This window comes from Lissotriton vulgaris, chromosome 12 (genome assembly GCF_964263255.1).
Source record: "Lissotriton vulgaris chromosome 12, aLisVul1.2, whole genome shotgun sequence".
NCBI lineage: Eukaryota > Metazoa > Chordata > Amphibia > Caudata > Salamandridae > Lissotriton > Lissotriton vulgaris.
The window spans coordinates 312,321,256-312,340,343 of record NC_141700.1 but is presented as its reverse complement, the minus strand read 5'-3'; positions in this window follow the sequence as shown (position 1 = coordinate 312,340,343).

Below are 19,088 nucleotides of genomic sequence, written 5' to 3'. Positions count from 1 at the left end.
TATCTCACTGCCGCATCCCAGCTCAGAACCTGGGTATATGCAAATCAGTCTGTCCCTTGGCCCAGTGCATCATGGGAACAGGGCAGACTAAACTACCAAGCCAATTCTTCACCAGAAAGGAAACAAGCTACCGGATGTGAGACCCTTGCTCATTGCACCATCAGGATTCAAGCAAACCGGGCCGAAGACGGCTGTAATGCCAGAAACCGGTCCCCGGGAGCTTGTTTCCTTCCCAGTGTAAGAATTGGCTTTGGTAGTTTGGTTTGCCCTGTTCCCATCATGCACTGGGACAGGAACAGACTAATTTGCATACAGCCAGGTTCTGAAACTGGGATGGTGCAGTGAGCTATAAAACGGTGTTGGATCTAGCCCTGATCTCTTGACTGGGTGAGAGCTTTCTGCTTAATTCAGAGACTCTGTCCCTCACCACCCCTTGTTGTAAATATTTTTGTCCACCCTAAGCGTGGAAGGGTATTCTCAGATGTGAGACCCTTGCTCATTGCACCATCAGGATTCAAGCAAACCGGGCCGAAGACGGCTGTAATGCCAGAAACCGGTCCCCGGGAGCTTGTTTCCTTCCCAGTGTAAGAATTGGCTTTTGTAGTTTGGTTTGCCCTGTTCCCATCATGCACTGGGACAGGAACAGACTAATTTGCATACAGCCAGGTTCTGAAACTGGGATGGTGCAGTGAGCTATAAAACGGTGTTGGATCTAGCCCTGATCTCTTGACTGTGTGAGAGCTTTCTGCTTAATTCAGAGACTCTGTCCCTCACCACCCCTTGTTGTAAATATTTTTGTCCACCCTAAGCGTGGAAGGGTATTCTCAGATGTGAGACCCTTGCTCATTGCACCATCAGGATTCAAGCAAACCGGGCCGAAGACGGCTGTAATGCCAGAAACCGGTCCCCGGGAGCTTGTTTCCTTCCCAGTGTAAGAATTGGCTTTTGTAGTTTGGTTTGCCCTGTTCCCATCATGCACTGGGACAGGAACAGACTAATTTGCATACAGCCAGGTTCTGAAACTGGGATGGTGCAGTGAGCTATAAAACGGTGTTGGATCTAGCCCTGATCTCTTGATTGGGTGAGAGCTTTCTGCTTAATTCAGAGACTCTGTCCCTCACCACCCCTTGTTGTAAATATTTTTGTCCACCCTAAGCGTGGAAGGGTATTCTCAGATGTGAGACCCTTGCTCATTGCACCATCAGGATTCAAGCAAACCGGGCCGAAGATGGCTGTAATGCCAGAAACCGGTCCCCGGGAGCTTGTTTCCTTCCCAGTGTAAGAATTGGCTTTTGTAGTTTGGTTTGCCCTGTTCCCATCATGCACTGGGACAGGAACAGACTAATTTGCATACAGCCAGGTTCTGAAACTGGGATGGTGCAGTGAGCTATAAAACGGTGTTGGATCTAGCCCTGATCTCTTGACTGGGTGAGAGCTTTCTGCTTAATTCAGAGACTCTGTCCCTCACCACCCCTTGTTGTAAACACTTTCCAGCTAGGTCACTACTGCCAAATTATTCAGGTGCTTACAAATGTTTCCCTTTTTTCCTCCATCTTAAAAATAAGTGTCTATGTACATTTTGTATCGCCGTTTTTCTGTAAAAGTAATTACAACAAGTTTTCTCCCTCTCAACCACTTAGGAATTTTAGTTTGCTTTATTTCATTCACATGATGTCACTTTTATGCATTTGTATTTTCACTTACCTCACATTTCGGTTCCCACGCACACGCACCTCCCCCTCCTTTGACCACTGGCCTGCCTTCGGTATTCTTTTCATCCCTTTTCCTTTACACCCTTCTATGTGTTCTGTCATCTATTTACGCCAGTACTCACTTCCCCTCTTTTTTCTCACTCCCAGCCCTGAAGAGTCACGGGTTAACTTCCTGCTTGACGAAACACGTGTCAGCTGGTTTCATGTTCTCAATATATGCATCAAAATTAAAAAAAACGACACAAAAAGAACACATCCGTGTCACTCAATCCTTATCATTTGTTGGTGATTACTCATATCACATTGATTTGTTGTGTGCATTGGATTTTTGCTTACAAACACATATATGTATTTAATGCTTTTGAGTGTTTATATAATTAAATATTTTTATATAGCATTAAATCTTAGTGCAATTAATTTAACTTACATTATATTAAATGTATATATTAAAATGTTAACATATACTACTTTTATTGTCTATTTATATTAAAAAATCAACATATATATTAGTGTTGATCACATTTGTTCTCTAATATTTTTGTGCTTATCATTATAAGTACAGGGATACAATATTTTGGTAAATGATATATCAACACGTTCTTTGAGTCAAACCATATTGTTTATCAGGATATTGTGTCAGTGATCTGCCAAATTGCTACATGAAGCACTGTTGAAAGATGTGGCCAGGTTATTTCAGAGTCTCCAAGGATACATAAAGATGTAGGGGCATTTTTATTGAAGCGTTGAGTTTCCCCTGCGCCAAGTAACAGCAGGGTGCAAAAGCAACTCAACACTTAAGTTAGATTTATCAAGCCACACAAGGCCACCTTGTGTGGTTTGATAAATTTGGAGTAAGGCAAAGTACTGCAAATCACTGCATTGCGCTACTCTCCCCTGGAGAGGTATTTTATGGGTAAATCGTGGATGTTCCCAAGCATGCACCCATGGATGTTTGCACATTTCCAGATTTACCATTACTGCTAGACCTTGTAATGCGTCAGAACGCTACACTTCCCCAAGTGAAGTTTAACGAGGAGAAATATATTTATTTCTCCTTGTTACTTCCCTTTTCTATGTGTCATGCATTTTGCAGCACACATAGAAATAGGAAAATGTCTCAAATGATTGTTTTTGTGCTGGAAGGTGTTCCTTCCTGCACAAAAACAATCCTGCCTACAACGCAGGTACTCTTGTGCCATGGTGCAAAAGTGCCTGCGTTGGCTGTAAGCAGCACATTGTGAGACAGCACTGGGAAAAGACAGGAATGCACTGTATCATGTTAAATATAGTGCATTCCTGCTCTTTCCCAATCACGCAGGGCAGCAAAGGTGATTTGCTGATACATGTTTAGTATTATGTAAAAGGAGTGGTTTTCATGAGTTGTTTTCTTTTCAAATAAGCAGATCCTGCTGGTTAAAGGCTATGAAATCGGCATGTATCACAGACTAAACCGTCCAATCTACTACAACATATTGCTTATGCTTTACATAAGTTGCAAGATCATTGTCAGCAGAAAACAACTGACTGTTCATATATATACACTAAACCAAATATGTGTGCAAACATCTAGCACTTAGGTTTGCATGAAAAATAACTGCATGCTCTAAAATGGAAATTACAAGGTACTGGTCTATGATATACAAAGAGCCAAAACCTGGTACAAACAAGTTAGAAAAGACATGCTAGTTTCCCGTTGTCAAGAACATTATTATGCATATTTCTACATTGTCATTAAGTACTTCGGGGTCAGAATTGTGGTATAAACCGAGAACATTTAGAAATGTAATTTTAATCCCCTGTTAAAAGGTATATGTAATTGGTTTGAAGAACTGAAGAAAACTCCACTTTCCTTCATTGGCAGGAACAATACGATAACATTTCTTAAATTCCAAAGTTCTCTATGTATGTATTTATGATATTACCGTGCTATATTCTAATAATTTTTCAGAGATTATAAACTATTATTATTCACGTACTTTTGGGAGCAAAGGGGATATGTCAGAGAATAAATAGACTGCAGCTACCTGTAAAACGTGAGCTTTTCTTTGCCTTCCTTAAATATCAGATCTGGTCAAATATGGTGAGGCTTGTCTAGCTAGGTAATAAAGTACCCATAGCAAGATCTCCAGTAATACATTATATTATTCAAAATACTTTGGAAGATAAACTGATACATATAATGCAGTTCTCTAATACATTTTATGCAGGTTTCACTGAAAACCCAAGAGGCAAGTGCAAGATATCTAAGTCTGCCATGTGCACTCTGATATGAATGAATGAAGTTAATTTTCTATATGTTAATTACAAAATGAGCATACACTGCCGTCCACAGTGGATTGTCTGTGTAGAGAATTCTGTGGATGTCGACAATTTAAAATCTTAATCAGATCTACATGCCCAATATACACAATGATGCTGACACTGCAGCCGGAGTCACTCATTCAATGTTTCTGCAGATGTAACATGCATCTTAAAGCAGAGCGTTTTTCTGCACCCACCCTTGCTAAAACATCGGAGGCCCTATCAAGTTGTGAGGAACCACCTACAGAGATTCCCAATTTGTAACACCACTCCATATATCTCTGCTGCCCTCTCTCCAGCGCTAATGCTAACCTTGAGATTTAGGGGCTTATTACAAACAATGTCTTTTTGGACTTGCCTCCAGCGGACACCGTCTCGGGGCCTACCGACCTCTGTTTGGCAGTTCTGACCGCATGATTATGATGCGACCGAACACTGTTCAGTCGGAGATTCATATTTCTCTAAGGGACCCTGTGTTACAAATGTAAACCGGCCATAGTACAGGCTCCCATAAATAAATGTGTGTGTGTGTGTGTAAAGACCTGCATCCTGTGGCAGGCACCCCATGGTGCCTGCCACACAGTAGATAGATTTACAGGGGGGGGCCTACGTACCCCCTCGGCCACCAACCGTAGGCCGCGGAGCCAAGGGGGCGTGCTAGGCCCTCCTTGATTTCTGCTAGCCTTACCGTGCCAGAAAGGCCAGCACGGAAAGGCTGTGGGAAACCAACATTGTAATCCTGACAGCAGATTATGGTGCGGTCCCGACCAGACAGAAGACTCTGCGAGACGTTCAGGACTGCGTCAGAATGACCGACCGGTTCGCAATCTGACAGCTGTTATCGTAATTCAGCAGTCGGAACACAAACTGACCATGTCAGTCAGAAAACCTCCGACCACGATCGGAACACTTCGGATTAGAGTTCGGAGGCTTTCAGATTGAAAATGTAATAAGCCCCTTAATGCGCGAGTTAGTGACAGCATTTAATGGTAATGGCATGTACAACCTCTATCTGTTCTAGGCTTAGTCAATGAGGGCAATCAGTAGGGCAAATGGGAACCTTAATGTTCTACTTTAATACAGACTTAAGAATATTTTTAGCTAAGAGTAACATGGCAGAAATATTGTGATGTTCAGAAGATCCTAGAGCAAACTATAGAAGGTAGGAACGTTGTTTTTTGACCCACTATTCAAAATTGACATGAATTGTTAATCTCGTTAGTATCATAGTATTTGATATTTATGTTTTGTTAGTCTGTGTTTAGGTAAGCTTTTCCCTCTTGCTTTTCTGATGACTGATTTTTTTAGTTTAGTGATATATTCATGTTTTTTTGTTGATATATGTATTTTAGCAGATCGTTGGGTTTGTATGGAAAAGAGTGGACGTGTTTAAATATACATATTTTGTAATGTGTGATCTTATAACTATTAGCTGATTAATTATGCAATGTTTATTTTTTTATTATAATTATTCATTTTTATATGGTCACTTTTACTTTTTCTTTGAATTAGTCATTTGTATTCGTATTGTTTATTTATTATTGAATTAAATTAAAAATGTGTTTGAATTATTCAGTTTTTGTTTTTCAAAGTAGGTTAGAAATGTTTCCAAATATATCTGGTTAGTTTTTATTTTTAAATCGGTCATCACGTTCTGTAAATTATGCAAATAGTTATTTTATGTTACATTTCCAATAATATTTTATATTCGTTTTTATGTAATATGCATTTTACGTAATATAATTGTTGTTGTAAAATATTTACTCGATTATTTACATAAAATAATTAAACGTACATTCATCAAGATTTAATAATAATACAATAGAATTTACTTGATTAAAATACATAATGACATAGTCACATAGAACAAGTTCCTTAAAAACACATATAATCAATAAGTTCATAAATACTGCATGCAATGTAGACAAGTGATGCTAAATGTTTGCTGTGTTCCGCCAGTGTAGGGCATATATGAATAATGCTCCTATGGCAAAACACACCACCTTTGACACATTAGAGGGGAAAGAGAAGCTAGCCTGTGATGGCACAATCTGTGGGTTCTAAGGATGGGTAATAAGTGCCTGTAGCAAAATGGTGCATAATAAATACAAAATAATGTCAAATACTCATTCAACTGGAGGAAAATGCCATCACACAGACAGGGCTTCATACTGGTAGGGTCAAATTGGCCAGCTGGAAACAGAGTTAGCTTCTGATAGAGCCCACTGCAAATTTTGCTAGCAAGGATCTTTCCCAAGGGTTCCTCTCCAGCGACAGATAAGGCTCAGGCCCAACACAAATTTTAATAACCAGGCAATCTCTCAACAAAACTTTGCACTGGGCTTCCTTCTCTCTATATTCCTTGGCGGCCAAAGCAAAGTGCCCCCTAATCTAAGAACGCTCTCCCATACTCATCGCCTGGGGGTAGCAATACAGTTTAGGTCTGCCCAGTAAATCTGCCAGGTGCCTGACGTGGAGAAGCCATGGAATCTAATGGCCATACTTATAGTTTAAACAGTCCTCAATCACATTGTGATTAAGGGGTTTAAACTGGTTGCTCCATACCGCCAATCATAGGAGCATAGGAGCAAATGTGGTGGTGTCCTCCACATAAGCTACATATATTTCTTCATGCATAAAAGAAATAGGGGATCTATGGGCCAATCCTAGGAGCCTTCTGCAGAAGCGACTTTCCACTTGCTGCATTGTAGCACAGTCTCCGTAGCCTCACAACCCTGTCCTGAAGATCTAAAAAGGAAGACACTTCTGCTTGTGCACTTCCGACAGGGGCAGGATAGGTTTGCTGCCAACAGTAGAAGCAAATTCAAATAAAGTGCCACAAGATAGATTAAAATGCGTACAACAATTAGAAAGGCAGTGTGCCCAACTATTCCATGCATCAAATGTTAAACTTAAATAGCGAAATTCGCTAACCTTCCTAATAACTTTACCCTTGATTGAAATTGGCCTTGTTTTACAGGTCTGCTTACCACACACCATATAGTGTGTCTTGGAAATGTTGGCGTCAAGGTCGAGACCATCCATAAACCAGACATCGTTATTGACAAGTCCACTAAGGCCGTTGGGAGTACAGGAAAGGAGGACAGAATTGTCTGTATGCATAAGGGCCAGAATGAAAGCAGATTTTACTATGGGCATATCTACACCCTTAATAGTTAGAAAGGAATTAAGAACATTAATATACAAGAAAAATAATATGGGGGCCAAGACGCATCCTTATCAGACACCTAGAGAAACTGCAAATAATTCATTGCAATCCCCCTCAACACTATATCTAACGGAAGCTCTAACCCATGCTTGTAAGGCCTGTAAAAAAGCAATCAACGAAGAGGGCATACCAATGCAAGTTAAAATATCCCACAACTTACACCGGTTATCCTGATCAACAGCACAGGTTAAATCCATAAAGGCCATGTAGAGTGCCCCTTTCTTAGCTGTGCTATACTTTCGATTGTTAAGGTTGAGGTTTAGACATTGATCTAATGTCCCCAAACCCCCCTGAAGCCATGTTATACTAGCAGTGAACACTATTGTTCTGCACCCAGGCCTATATTGAGGATGACCCACCCTACAATCTTGGCTGTGGAGTCCAACAGCAATACAGGCCTGTAACAGCCGGGCTCCTGTCTGTTGCCCTTCTTAAATACTGGGCTGATTATAGTGCATTTTTGTCACTCATGAATTTTATCCGAAGTAGGGGCACTTACATAATTGGTAATGAGAGGAACCCAAAGCAAAATATTGTCCTTAACCAAATGCATATGTACTCCATCTGGACCAGGGGCCCTATTAGTAGGACTGACCATGATTGTACTAATAACCTCTGAAGGCTTAAAATACATTTCAAGGGGGAACTGGGAGAGAGCCTTTGTGGGCATTGTCATAAGGTCAGAGGTTAATGAGTAGATTTGGTTAAAATAAAATACCCATTCTCACTGAATTGATGTTGAACCCTAGACATGAAGAAAGGATTGCTTGACATTAACAATTTCCCCAAACCCCCTTTTATCATTGTCTCTACACGTGGAAGCCAGACGCTCCCGTCTGTCCTCTTTTATTTCCAGTTTTATTTTCTTCATAGCTTTTTTGTATTCCAATCTTTTGTCCATGATTCTCAGCTGGTCTCAAGGTCTGGCATTCAATAATTCACTAAGCCAACGGTTGGTGATACTACCTCCCTGTTAAACGACACATGCTTCCTAGACCCTCTCTAACTGGATCAATTAAGCAAAATCATTCAAACAGAGAAACCTAACTTGCAAAGGCCTCTAGAATATCAGAAGCAGATGTATCGGTGGTTAACAGGTAGTCAGCTAAAATTGCCGGGTTTTCTGTTAACAGCAAACGAGTCAGTGTGAAAATATCGGTTGACCACCACTTAAGTATTAGACCCTTATCCTTTTGAGAAAGACCAGTAATGCCAAGGGTTTTATGTAGACAAGGGCTATAAAGTAGCTTTAGTGAAACTCCAATGGGGTTATGATCACTATGGCAGGGTTTGATGACCCCCTCTGAATAAACACAGCGTTCTTGGTTCCTAGAAAGAAATACATAATCAATGGTGAATCCGCGGCCCCAACCCACAAATGTAGGGGGCTGATTGGAGAGATCACCTGCAAATTCCACTACTCTAGAAAGACCCAAGTTGCCCAAAGCCTTAAGCAATCTTGAACCCCTCTTGTCAAGTGATGCATGGTGGAAAGACAAGTCCTCCAACAAAAAAGAGTCAACTACTGTAGTGACTGTGCCTAATTTAACATTAACGTCACCCCTCTAGAATACCATTAAAATCACAACCTATTTATTTGGATTACCTGAAAAGTGGACACCACCTCGAAGGGAGTTCCTGTCTGACATCCCAATTCATGCACTGAATTATAAAAAATAATTAAAAAGAAAATTACATTTCTGGTAACACGACCCACATTATCTGTATCCCACACTCATCTAAAACAATCGGGACAATTTTTAGAGTCAGCGTGGTCTGAACAAGAATTGCCAGATCCCTTGGTGCTCTTTGTCTCAGGGAGGCCACAGTGGGTATAACATAACTCTTGAATCTATCCCATGTGAGCTCCACAAGAACCTAGTTTCTTGCAGAATGACCACATCAGATTGTGAGATGAAATCAAGCCACTTGGGATCCTGCTGCCTGTCACGGACCACCGCAATATTCCAACGGGCCATGTTGAATAGCATACCCTCTTCACAAACCTGCTCCCCCATAATAAGATTGGTCACAAATGAATGGGCTGAATCTGAGGGCTCTGGCATCAGTCATCACTAGCCAGATCTGATAAGGGAAGAAATCTGTTGGAGACAGGGACAGTAAATCTAACTAACTCATCGGCCTTGGTAGACAAGGCTCTCCACCCAACCTCCTTCCTATGTTGTAAGTGCTTGTAAAAAGAAACTAGGGGGACAATGTTATTGTCAAGACCCTGCAGATGCTCCTAATACTCCATTGAAGTAGCCTTGGGTATTTGCAGTTGATAACAATACAATCCCCTATCTAGTTTTTGAACGAGAGGCTGACCTATCGAACCATTAGTACAAACAAAAGAAAATTATTTTCATTGATAAAGTCTAAGGGGGTCATTAGCATGCCGGGCAGACTCTGTCCCCAGCCCACCCGCCACACCCCGAGAAATGGGACCACCCACAATGCATGCGGCGGTCCCCCACATACCATTAGGATGCGCCTGCCACACTGGCGGGTGCATCCCGCATTTCTAACATTGTGTGGGGGGTGCTCGCCGCAATGCCAGTAATGCAAGTTGTGCATTTGAATCTACAACTTGACAGGCACCACACTGTGCCTGCCACGCTGTACATTCAAATGATGGGGGGTAGCACCCCAGACCCCCCAGAGCCCCTGGGGTCCCACTACGGTATCTTTTCCGTGGCGGTGTTGCAGCCACAGAGAGGCAAAAGCCGGCATGCATCTTAATATGGATGGCGGTGCTACCAGACACCGCCACCATATTAACAGCTTTTCCGCCCCGTCGATGCATCGACCGGGCAGAAAACCGGCGGACGGTTTTTCGTCCGCCGGGGTCCCCCCGTCATAGTAATATGGTGGGGGAATTTGAAGGAGGGCGGGAGGAAATGTTGGGCGGATCGCCATCGGCATGCAGGGGGTGGTGGTCTGCCAGACATATAGGCCCCTGAGTTTATAGTCAACCAATAACAAACTTTATTTTTGAGCTGGGGGGTGGGTTCCTTCCTGGGAGAGCTTGAATAAGGTACACCGGTCAGGATTGCCAGATAAGGACAACAATCAATCAGGTGAAAGATTTAAGCAAAACTGATTTGGGAAAAACTGAGCCAGTGTCAGTTCTTTGGTCGGGCAGTCCTTTAGGGGCTATAATACCCCCCTGAGAGCCGCCACCTTCCTTCTACAATACAGAGGCACCCAGGGTTTGTGAGGAGGAGGGCTGGTCCTCAGCAAAATGATTAGCTCCATGCGATTAATGTTGGCCAGAATTAGAATCAGTACTCAAAGCTGGGGACCTTGCTAAATCAAGTGTAGGATGCTTGGCTGGGGCCTGTTGGTCAAATCCGTGTAAGTCTTACTTAGCTGTGTGACGGCATCCTCCAAGCTGCGTATCCTGTTCCCTAATGGGGTCACACATGGAACCACCAAGTATTTCAATTTCTCAAGGACACAGTCCCAATTAATGTTTGTGCTTCTTTTGTTACATTCAGAGCAGAGGATGAGCTCAGACTAGGCTGTAAAAATGGATTCTTCTGTGCTCTAAATAGTCTAAGAGCTTTTGGAATGTCTGCTTGCCTGGGCTTACGCTTTCTTTTGGCAGAAGGGCAGTTATCATTGATGCTCAAGGGGTCAGAGATATTGTGCATACTAGCTGTTGTGGGAAGTACTTGAGAATCAGGCATTTCAGATGATGGACAGAAAATTACAGGGGAATTCTTGCTTCCCTCACTTGATTGGCATCCCAACTGTCCCATGGGGCCTTCTCCAAGGTCAAGGGATAAGCGCCTCTCCGTAAGAACAATTTCTTTCTTTATAAATCGGATTGCAAGGGCTAGGAAAGAGTCAAGGCAGGTACCCACTGGTGTTTTGTGGAGACAGTATCTCTATCCCCGGGTAGCTTTCGTTTACCCATACTGCCCCTGCATGCACCCCATAAGGAGATACAAGGTTGCATAACCAGATTAAAGGCCCACTGTTTCTCGATTTTAGCTCCAAAAACTAAGAGTTGTGGCCCAGCTCAATCTCTTCCAGTCAATTACAGGTGAAGGGTGGGTCCACCCTTAGCCCGGGCTTAGCCTGGGCATGTCCCACACAGCTGGTCCGTGTTGCCACTTTTATAGCATGGTAGGTGACCTCCTCCAGTTCTAGCAGTGGGTTCTGGTGCTCGCAGTCCCTTCTGCATCCAGCCAGAAAGATTAAATTAGCCCCCAAACCAGTGTGGCTGCGTCTGCATTTTTATAGCACATTTAGTGACCTCCCCCTGTGCTTACCGTGGAATATGGGACTCACACTACCTCGTGCTGCTAATATCCTCAGCCAGACAAATAAAATTTGCATCATAATTAAATGTTTGAAATTATTTGTATTTTTTTACTAACTGGAATAATTTGAAAATGTAATTGGTGGGTTGTTGGATTTGTAGGGGAGCAGGATGGGAAGTAAAATTTTAAATCCATATAACATATTGTTATATTATTTTTTGTTTATTAGATTATAAATAATATAAAAATAAAAATAAAACTATTTATTACTAATTTTATTTTAGATTTCATTTTTAACTATTCCACATTGGTTATTTTAATATGTGTTAAATTGTTTAGTTTTTATAAGCTTAATATTATTGGAATTTATTTTTATTGTTTTCATATATAGTAATAGGTGTTTTATTGGATGGGACCCCCTCAAAAGTAAAAAACTTTCCCTAATCTTGCTCGGGTTTTAGTGGGAATAGTAAATCTGACACCTTCTCTATTTTTGCTCAGATGGGAATGGAAATATTAAATCTGACCCTTCCAGGGTACATCATTTTCTGTCCTATTGCACAGGTGTCAGTGGGAGTAGTAAATCTGAGCCCTTCAGAGTCCAATACTTTTCTCAATTTAGTTAAGGTTTGAGCAGGGATAATACATTTGAGCCCAACATAATCAATAATGCATCTCAGGTTCTAACTGATACAATTTGCATGTGATTTGAGTTTTCTTCCTGTTAATAGAGTTACATTATTATGAATTTTAATATAATACATTTTTTAACAGTTTGCATTTGTTTTGAAATATATGTCAAATATATATTATGCATTTTTAAAGTGAATATGTTCATCATTTTTTCCAAAATATTAATTTGTATACATATTTAGTGCTATGACATTTCCTCCACGATTTTATTTTAACATTTATAATGCATTTTAATGCAGAGGGGAGACGCCAACGGATTTGCTGCTGCTGACCAGGGAGCCTCGTGGACTATCCCTGCAACGTTCCTGCTGCTGGGCTGACCCTTTGACCCTTTGCCTCACAACTCGCATCGCCCGTTTTGCTGGACAGGGCTGCCTCGCTGAGGGGAAGAGCTTTGGCGGCGCGCTGTGTGCCTTATCGGGAGAAAGGAGAAAACACTCTGCCCGGGCTGCGAGCACCAGGTGAGGGACAGGGACTCCATTTCCCAGGAGTCCCTGTGTAGCCATCCCCTGCACCTGGACGCTCTCCCGGGTAGCCCCGCCCCCGACCACCTCCTTTCCTCATTAGCATCTGTTGACTCCCGCTACGCGGGACGCGTGCGGGACGCCCGGGGCTAAGCCCGGGCAAAGGGCGGGCCCTCTGTGGCCCTCAGAGGCCTGAGGAGCCTGGTCTGGGCCACACCCCTTGTCATCTGTTTGCTACTCCTCGGACCAACGGACCTACCATATAATTGTAAGTTCGCTCATTGTTAATTTTGTCTTTTTCTCTGGGACCAACATTAGAGACTAATTTTCTACTGCTTACACGTAACCCCGGCCGCCTCGTACTGTAATTGTATTATTTTTGGCCGGTAATGAACTGTCGAGAGACTAGAAGCATGGCAGCTGCTGGAGCTAAAAAACTGACGGGTACCCTCGATGATTTCATCGTTCGGACCCATGCCTTAATAGATGAGGGGATCATTTTAATGGACAGAAGGGTGTCTCAAGATTTGGCATTGGCCAGGAGATCTTCTTTAGGCCTCATAGCTCAAGCCTGTACTCCACATGCAGTCACAAATCCAAACACCTTAGCTATCGTACACAATGAGGGGGCTCATGATGATATTACCTCGCACGAAGATTTGGAGGCAACACCTAATCTTGCCTTGTTAGCTGAGAGTGGTACACTAAATGAGTCTGAAGATGTTTCTGTGGAAAATGTACTTGAAAGGGGCTTGAAAGAGGGAGCAATTCCAAAAAAAAAGTCCAAACCTGTTGCACGCAAGCGAAAGAAAGCTTTGATCACTCAGAACTTAGATCAGACTACCTCAGTCTTGGTGCCCCCAAACTCCAACAGTGCTCAGGTGGCTAATACCGCTGATATTGATGGAGCTAAACAAACTAATGTGGGTCTGCCGCTAAGCTTACCAGATGACACAGTCATAGATAGCAGTCTAGAGGAAATATTGGATCTAGGTGGCGAAGTAGATAATTATATCAGAAGTGAGGAGGATAGGAATAGTTTAAACATGGCAAATAATAACATCTTTCAAATGTTAAAAATCCTGCTTGAACCAATTGAAGCTAGGTTGCGTTGCTTAGAAACCATCTTAAAAAATATCCACAAAGATATAAGCGCCCCTAGTTTCAGCCTGGATAACAAGATACCCCCCGCAAAGAAGCCCATAAATAAGCCCCCTTTGGTTGACAAAAATACCCCCTCCCTTAAAAAAAATGCGCCAATCAATCCCACCAATTCCATCATTACGGGGGGCACTTCCTCAAAAACTCCTGACACAAAACTAGTTTCTAATCCTGTCAAACCCAAGGTTACCTCTCAGGTTAAGTTTAAAGAACCTACACCTCCGACCCCTAATTTGGATCAGACCCCAAAGGAAAAGAGAGAACCACGGAGAAACATCCACCTTCCCCCGGATGCATGCTCCTATGTAGTTATTCTGACCGGGGTCACTGAACTTGGGCCAACTGAAACGGAGTCCTACCAAACCCTAAAAAATAAGGTGTGCCATTGGCTGTCTAAAAACTTCCCATTACCGCCTGGCATGCCTAGCAACATCTTAATGGTGGAGAGAACTCCTTGGGTGGGAGGTAATAGAAAAAACCTACAAGGTGACTGCGTGGTGGTTACCTTTGAGCACCCACAAGTAGTAAACTACATCTGTGCCGGTACACCGCGCCATCAGGCGAGCACGGTCACGGCCAGGCCTCTCTCCTACTTTTATGTTCAAGGGAACCAACCCGACAAAAGATGGAGTTGGCTAAAGGGCCCTCAGGAGTCCAACTTTAGACAAAGGTTTAATCCCCCCTGGGAGGTTCAATCACGTGGCTGGGAGGAGGGGGGTGAAGATGGTTGGACCGTGGTCAGGAGAAGAAGAGCTGGACCCTTTCAGGGTGGTCTTTTCGCCGGCCCCCAAAACAAACATCCATATCATGACTATCATCACGTAAATGGGCAGGAAAATTATTTTAATGTCCCAACGTTCAATCATTACGATCACCCGTCCTTTATGGACTGGGTAGATTGACAAACATTGGGTCACTATGCCACACAATCTCTAACTGCCCTACACACCATCTCACAGAGTAGTCACTCCCCACAAGACTCAAATCCCGATCCAAGTACTGAACGAACGTCTACCACAGAACAGGTCATGGAGGGGGGGACAGATTTGTCTGCAATTGATGGGAGTAAAGGAGGCAGGCAGGGGATCGCAATGGCCACATGGAACATAGCGGGCCTTAGGAACAAAATCGATGACCCTCATTGGAGAGACCTTATAGGCACCATGGACATTATCGCTATGCAGGAAACGTGAGTGACTGAAAATCTGCTTACATTGGATGGATACACCACCTTTTTCCTCCCAGCTGTTAACTCATTGAGATGGCGGGCTAGAGGTGGACTGGTCACCTTGATCTCCGCAAAAATCTCAGGCACCTATAAAGAAATTCCCACTGGTAGCCCTTACTGCCTTGCAGTTTTAATTACACACAGGAGTTTTAACGCTGTTTTACTAGTGAATTTCTATAACTCTTTTGATAGAGTACACTCAATTGATAATTTGCAGAGGTTAAACTCTTTTTTAATCAAGTTTCAAGAGTCCATGGAGGCCAATTGCATTGTTATTTTATTAGGAGATTTTAATGTCCACGGCTGTCAGGAAGATTGTCCTCCGAACCCTCTGTTTGGTTCCCCAGATGATGAGAATATCCATTTTGAACACACAGATCAGGGCTCTTTCTTAGAATCTCTGTTAGCTGAAAATGGTTTAATGTTGCCACCCGGGGGGGAAGAGGGCATCCCAACCTTTACGGGCCACGGCAGTGGGTCTACCATTGATTACATTTTTTTGAGCAGTAGTTATAGCAGTCATATTATCTGTTACACCGTTGTAAGGTCCCATTTTAGTGACCACAATCTTGTTGTACTAAAAGTTAGAGATGTATTTGAATTTAATGACACTAGCTTGAGTCTGGTAGATAAATGTGATTTACGACCAACTGACCAGGCCCGTCGAATCAAATGGTGCAAAATAATTCCTGCTGATTTCTTTGGTAATCTGTGTACAAATAGTCAAGAGGATTTTGAACTTTGTTTAAACGACCAGACGGGGGACACTGAGGTCTTAGAAGCGTATAAGAGGGTATGCGTCAACATCGTGTCTAACCTGACACAACACTGTAAAAGGAAAAATCAGGAAAGGGTAGGCTGGTTTGATAGTAAATGTTCTGCCGCTAATCACAAACTAAAACTAGCTTTAAAATCAAGCCCTGTAGACAGAAAACTTGTGGCTGCCCTCAGGAAAGCTTATAAGACCACCATCGAGAAAAGGCGGCGTGAGATCAGAGAGGATGCTTGGGCTGATCTGACCTCAACTGACGTCCTGAAAAGCAGCACCAAATTTTGGGCCGTGGTCAATCAACCATATTTTGCGGACACATGCAATAGTGAATTAGATTGTGGCATTCAAGTAGACAAATGGCACTCGCACTTTAAATCTGTGTATGAGCAGCAAGCCAAGGGGGCTGAGGATACGACCAGTTTATATCAACTCCCGTATAGCTTAACGGTAGATGAGGAAGAGGTGGGCCTAGCCATTGGAAAAATGACCAGCAACAAGGCTCCTGGGCCGGACGGGGTTCCAGCTGATCTTTTTAAAGTAGACATCTTATTCTGGTCCAAAATTTTAGCTAGAGTTTTTAACAGTATTTTTAAAACAGGTATCCCAGACTCCTGGTCCCAATCTGTAATTGTCCCTATTTTTAAAAAAGGAGACAGGGGGGAACCGGGGAATTACCGCCCCATATCCCTGATAGATTCTGCGGTTAAGGTCATAGGGAGAGTGGTCCTCAGTAAACTCACCGAATGGTTAGAGGAGACTAATACCCTTTCCCCTATCCAGTATGGTTTTAGAAAAGGAAGGAGCACCATTGATCAGAGCTTAAACCTACAATTGCTGATCGGAAAATATACTAAAGCAAAGCCTGGATCCCTATTCATTGCTTTTATGGATCTGTCCTCGGCTTTTGACCGAGTGAACAGGTCCAAGTTGTGGGGCCAGCTCCTCAGCATAGGGATCGACCCAAACATCGTGTACTTCCTAGCAGACCTTCATAAGGACCTTACCGCTACTGTTCGTTATGACAGAAAAGGGAACTGCACAGGGAAAATTCATATTACTAATGGTGTCAGGCAGGGCTGCATTCTCGCTCCCCTGTTGTTCACCTTATACATTAATAACCTGGGTGGAGCACTGGGCTTAGCCTGTAAAGATATACCTAGAGCAGGGAAATACACATTGCCCGCATTACTGTACGCAGACGATGCGGCTCTCATAGCTAGAACCGCTGTGGGTTTGCAAAGTCTGCTGAATTCTTTTTATAATTTTATGATAAATCTGGACCTCAGTATCAACTTTGGTAAATCCCATGTAATGGTGGTTGGGCCCCATGTTAAGGCCAAAAAGCGTGCTTTGTCTCTACACTGCAATGGCCACAAATTATCTAGAGTCTCTAGATTCCCTTATCTGGGTGTAATGTTTGATGATCGCTCTACTTGGCTTCCCCAAATGTTGGAGAAAAAAAAGGTCTTGGCACGCTCCACAGCCGCAGTCCTTGGTTTCTCACGCAAAATTGGAGTGAAGCCTATAGAGGCTGTCCTAAAAGTGTACACCGCCAAATGCATAGCCATTGCCATGTATGGCGCGGACCTGTGGGGCTTCATGTCTGCAAAATCTCTTCAAGTGATTGAAGATAACTTTTTGAAGTCCATTCTTTCTTTACCAAAATCCACAGCAAACTTCATTGTACATCAGGAATGCGGGGTGGATTTTCTGGAGGATCGAGTTGCCATGGCTCCCCTCCTGAAATGGATATCTGTGTGGCTCAACCCAGAGCTTGATGTTAATCATGAAATCTTGAAGGATTGCCTTAAACTAGATCATTGGAACAAGATCCCCTGGCTAAAATATGTTGAACAATCTTGTGTTAAGCTGGGCAGGCCTGAGTTGTTTCACAATCCTTCTGCCCTTGTTAAGGCTGATCTGAAGTGGGCAAAGAATACCTTTTTGCTACATAGTGGAATGGACAGAGAAAGCAAGGAGTTGATAAAACCTTCTGTCAGGTCGCATCAACTGATTGTTTCCTCAGATCACGAACCGGAACTTTACTTGAAAGCTGTAAATAACCCAAGCCACAGGTACCTTCTTACCAAGTTCCGCTTGAACAAGGTTCACTTGCTAATTTGTGGTCGCCCTGGCTGGACCAGGGACTCGGAACTGAGTATATGCAATTGTGATGGTTATTCAATTAAGGACACTGCCCATTTCCTGTTTTTTTGTACCCATTTTAAAACTGCTAGGGAAAAATTCATTATTCCCCTGTTGAAGGGGAAAGGATTCAGACAGGTTAAACCAGCGGTATTATATCTCCAGATGCTAACCAATATCTGGGAAATCTATAATGTGGCCAAGTTTTTAACTATTGCACTGAGAATGGGCAAAAAGATCAATTGGGGGTAGCACATGTACCAACCACTTTGTGATCTGTAAAACTGAACCTGGTTTGTTATTCTGTAACGTTTTTTAATATTGCTGTATTACTAATCGTAACTTTTTTCTTAAATGATGTATTTTGATCTTTGGACCATTTTTTATATATGTCTGTACTTTTATGGTTTTGAAAATTCGAACCGAATAAAGTATTTCTTGACTTGACTTGACTTAATGCAGAGTACATAGAAATTAATTAATAACTAATGCAAAGAATGTGATTTATTTTGTGGTGTTTGTTAGTATATTTTTAAATTACATTGTCATATATTATTACATATTTTAGATATTTTCTCTGTGCTGTCTGCATCTTATAATATTCATTTCTTAATTTTAATGCATTATTAATAAAATATTTTCTCCATGTAAATAACGTTTTTTTAAATTTCGTTTTTGTTGCCATTTCTTCCCTGGTAACTCTATTTTGCCGTCCGTTGTCCTTGTCAGTGTTTGGCTTTGGTTCTACTAGATGGCAGTTCCTGGGGTGCTTCTTCTGTTTTGGTAAACTCATAATTTTCTATTTCCTAACCTATTCTAGTGGGTTAGGTAGGGTATTAGGTTGGTTTGTATAGATTAATATACTTTTAGTGTTTTATTTAGACATAGAGTTAGTTATATGCAAGTGCTATGCCATAATGTGGCTAAATACTATATATGGAAATACCATATAAGGTTTATATATGGTACTTAGCTCTATTTGTGAAGATGTTTCTTTTTATATGGATATTGTATGATGTTGTGTTTGGCTATGTGTGTTTTATTTTTTTAGAGGTTATATTTTTTTTATTTGTTTTCGAAGTATTTAAAAAAAATTGTATACATATAATAAT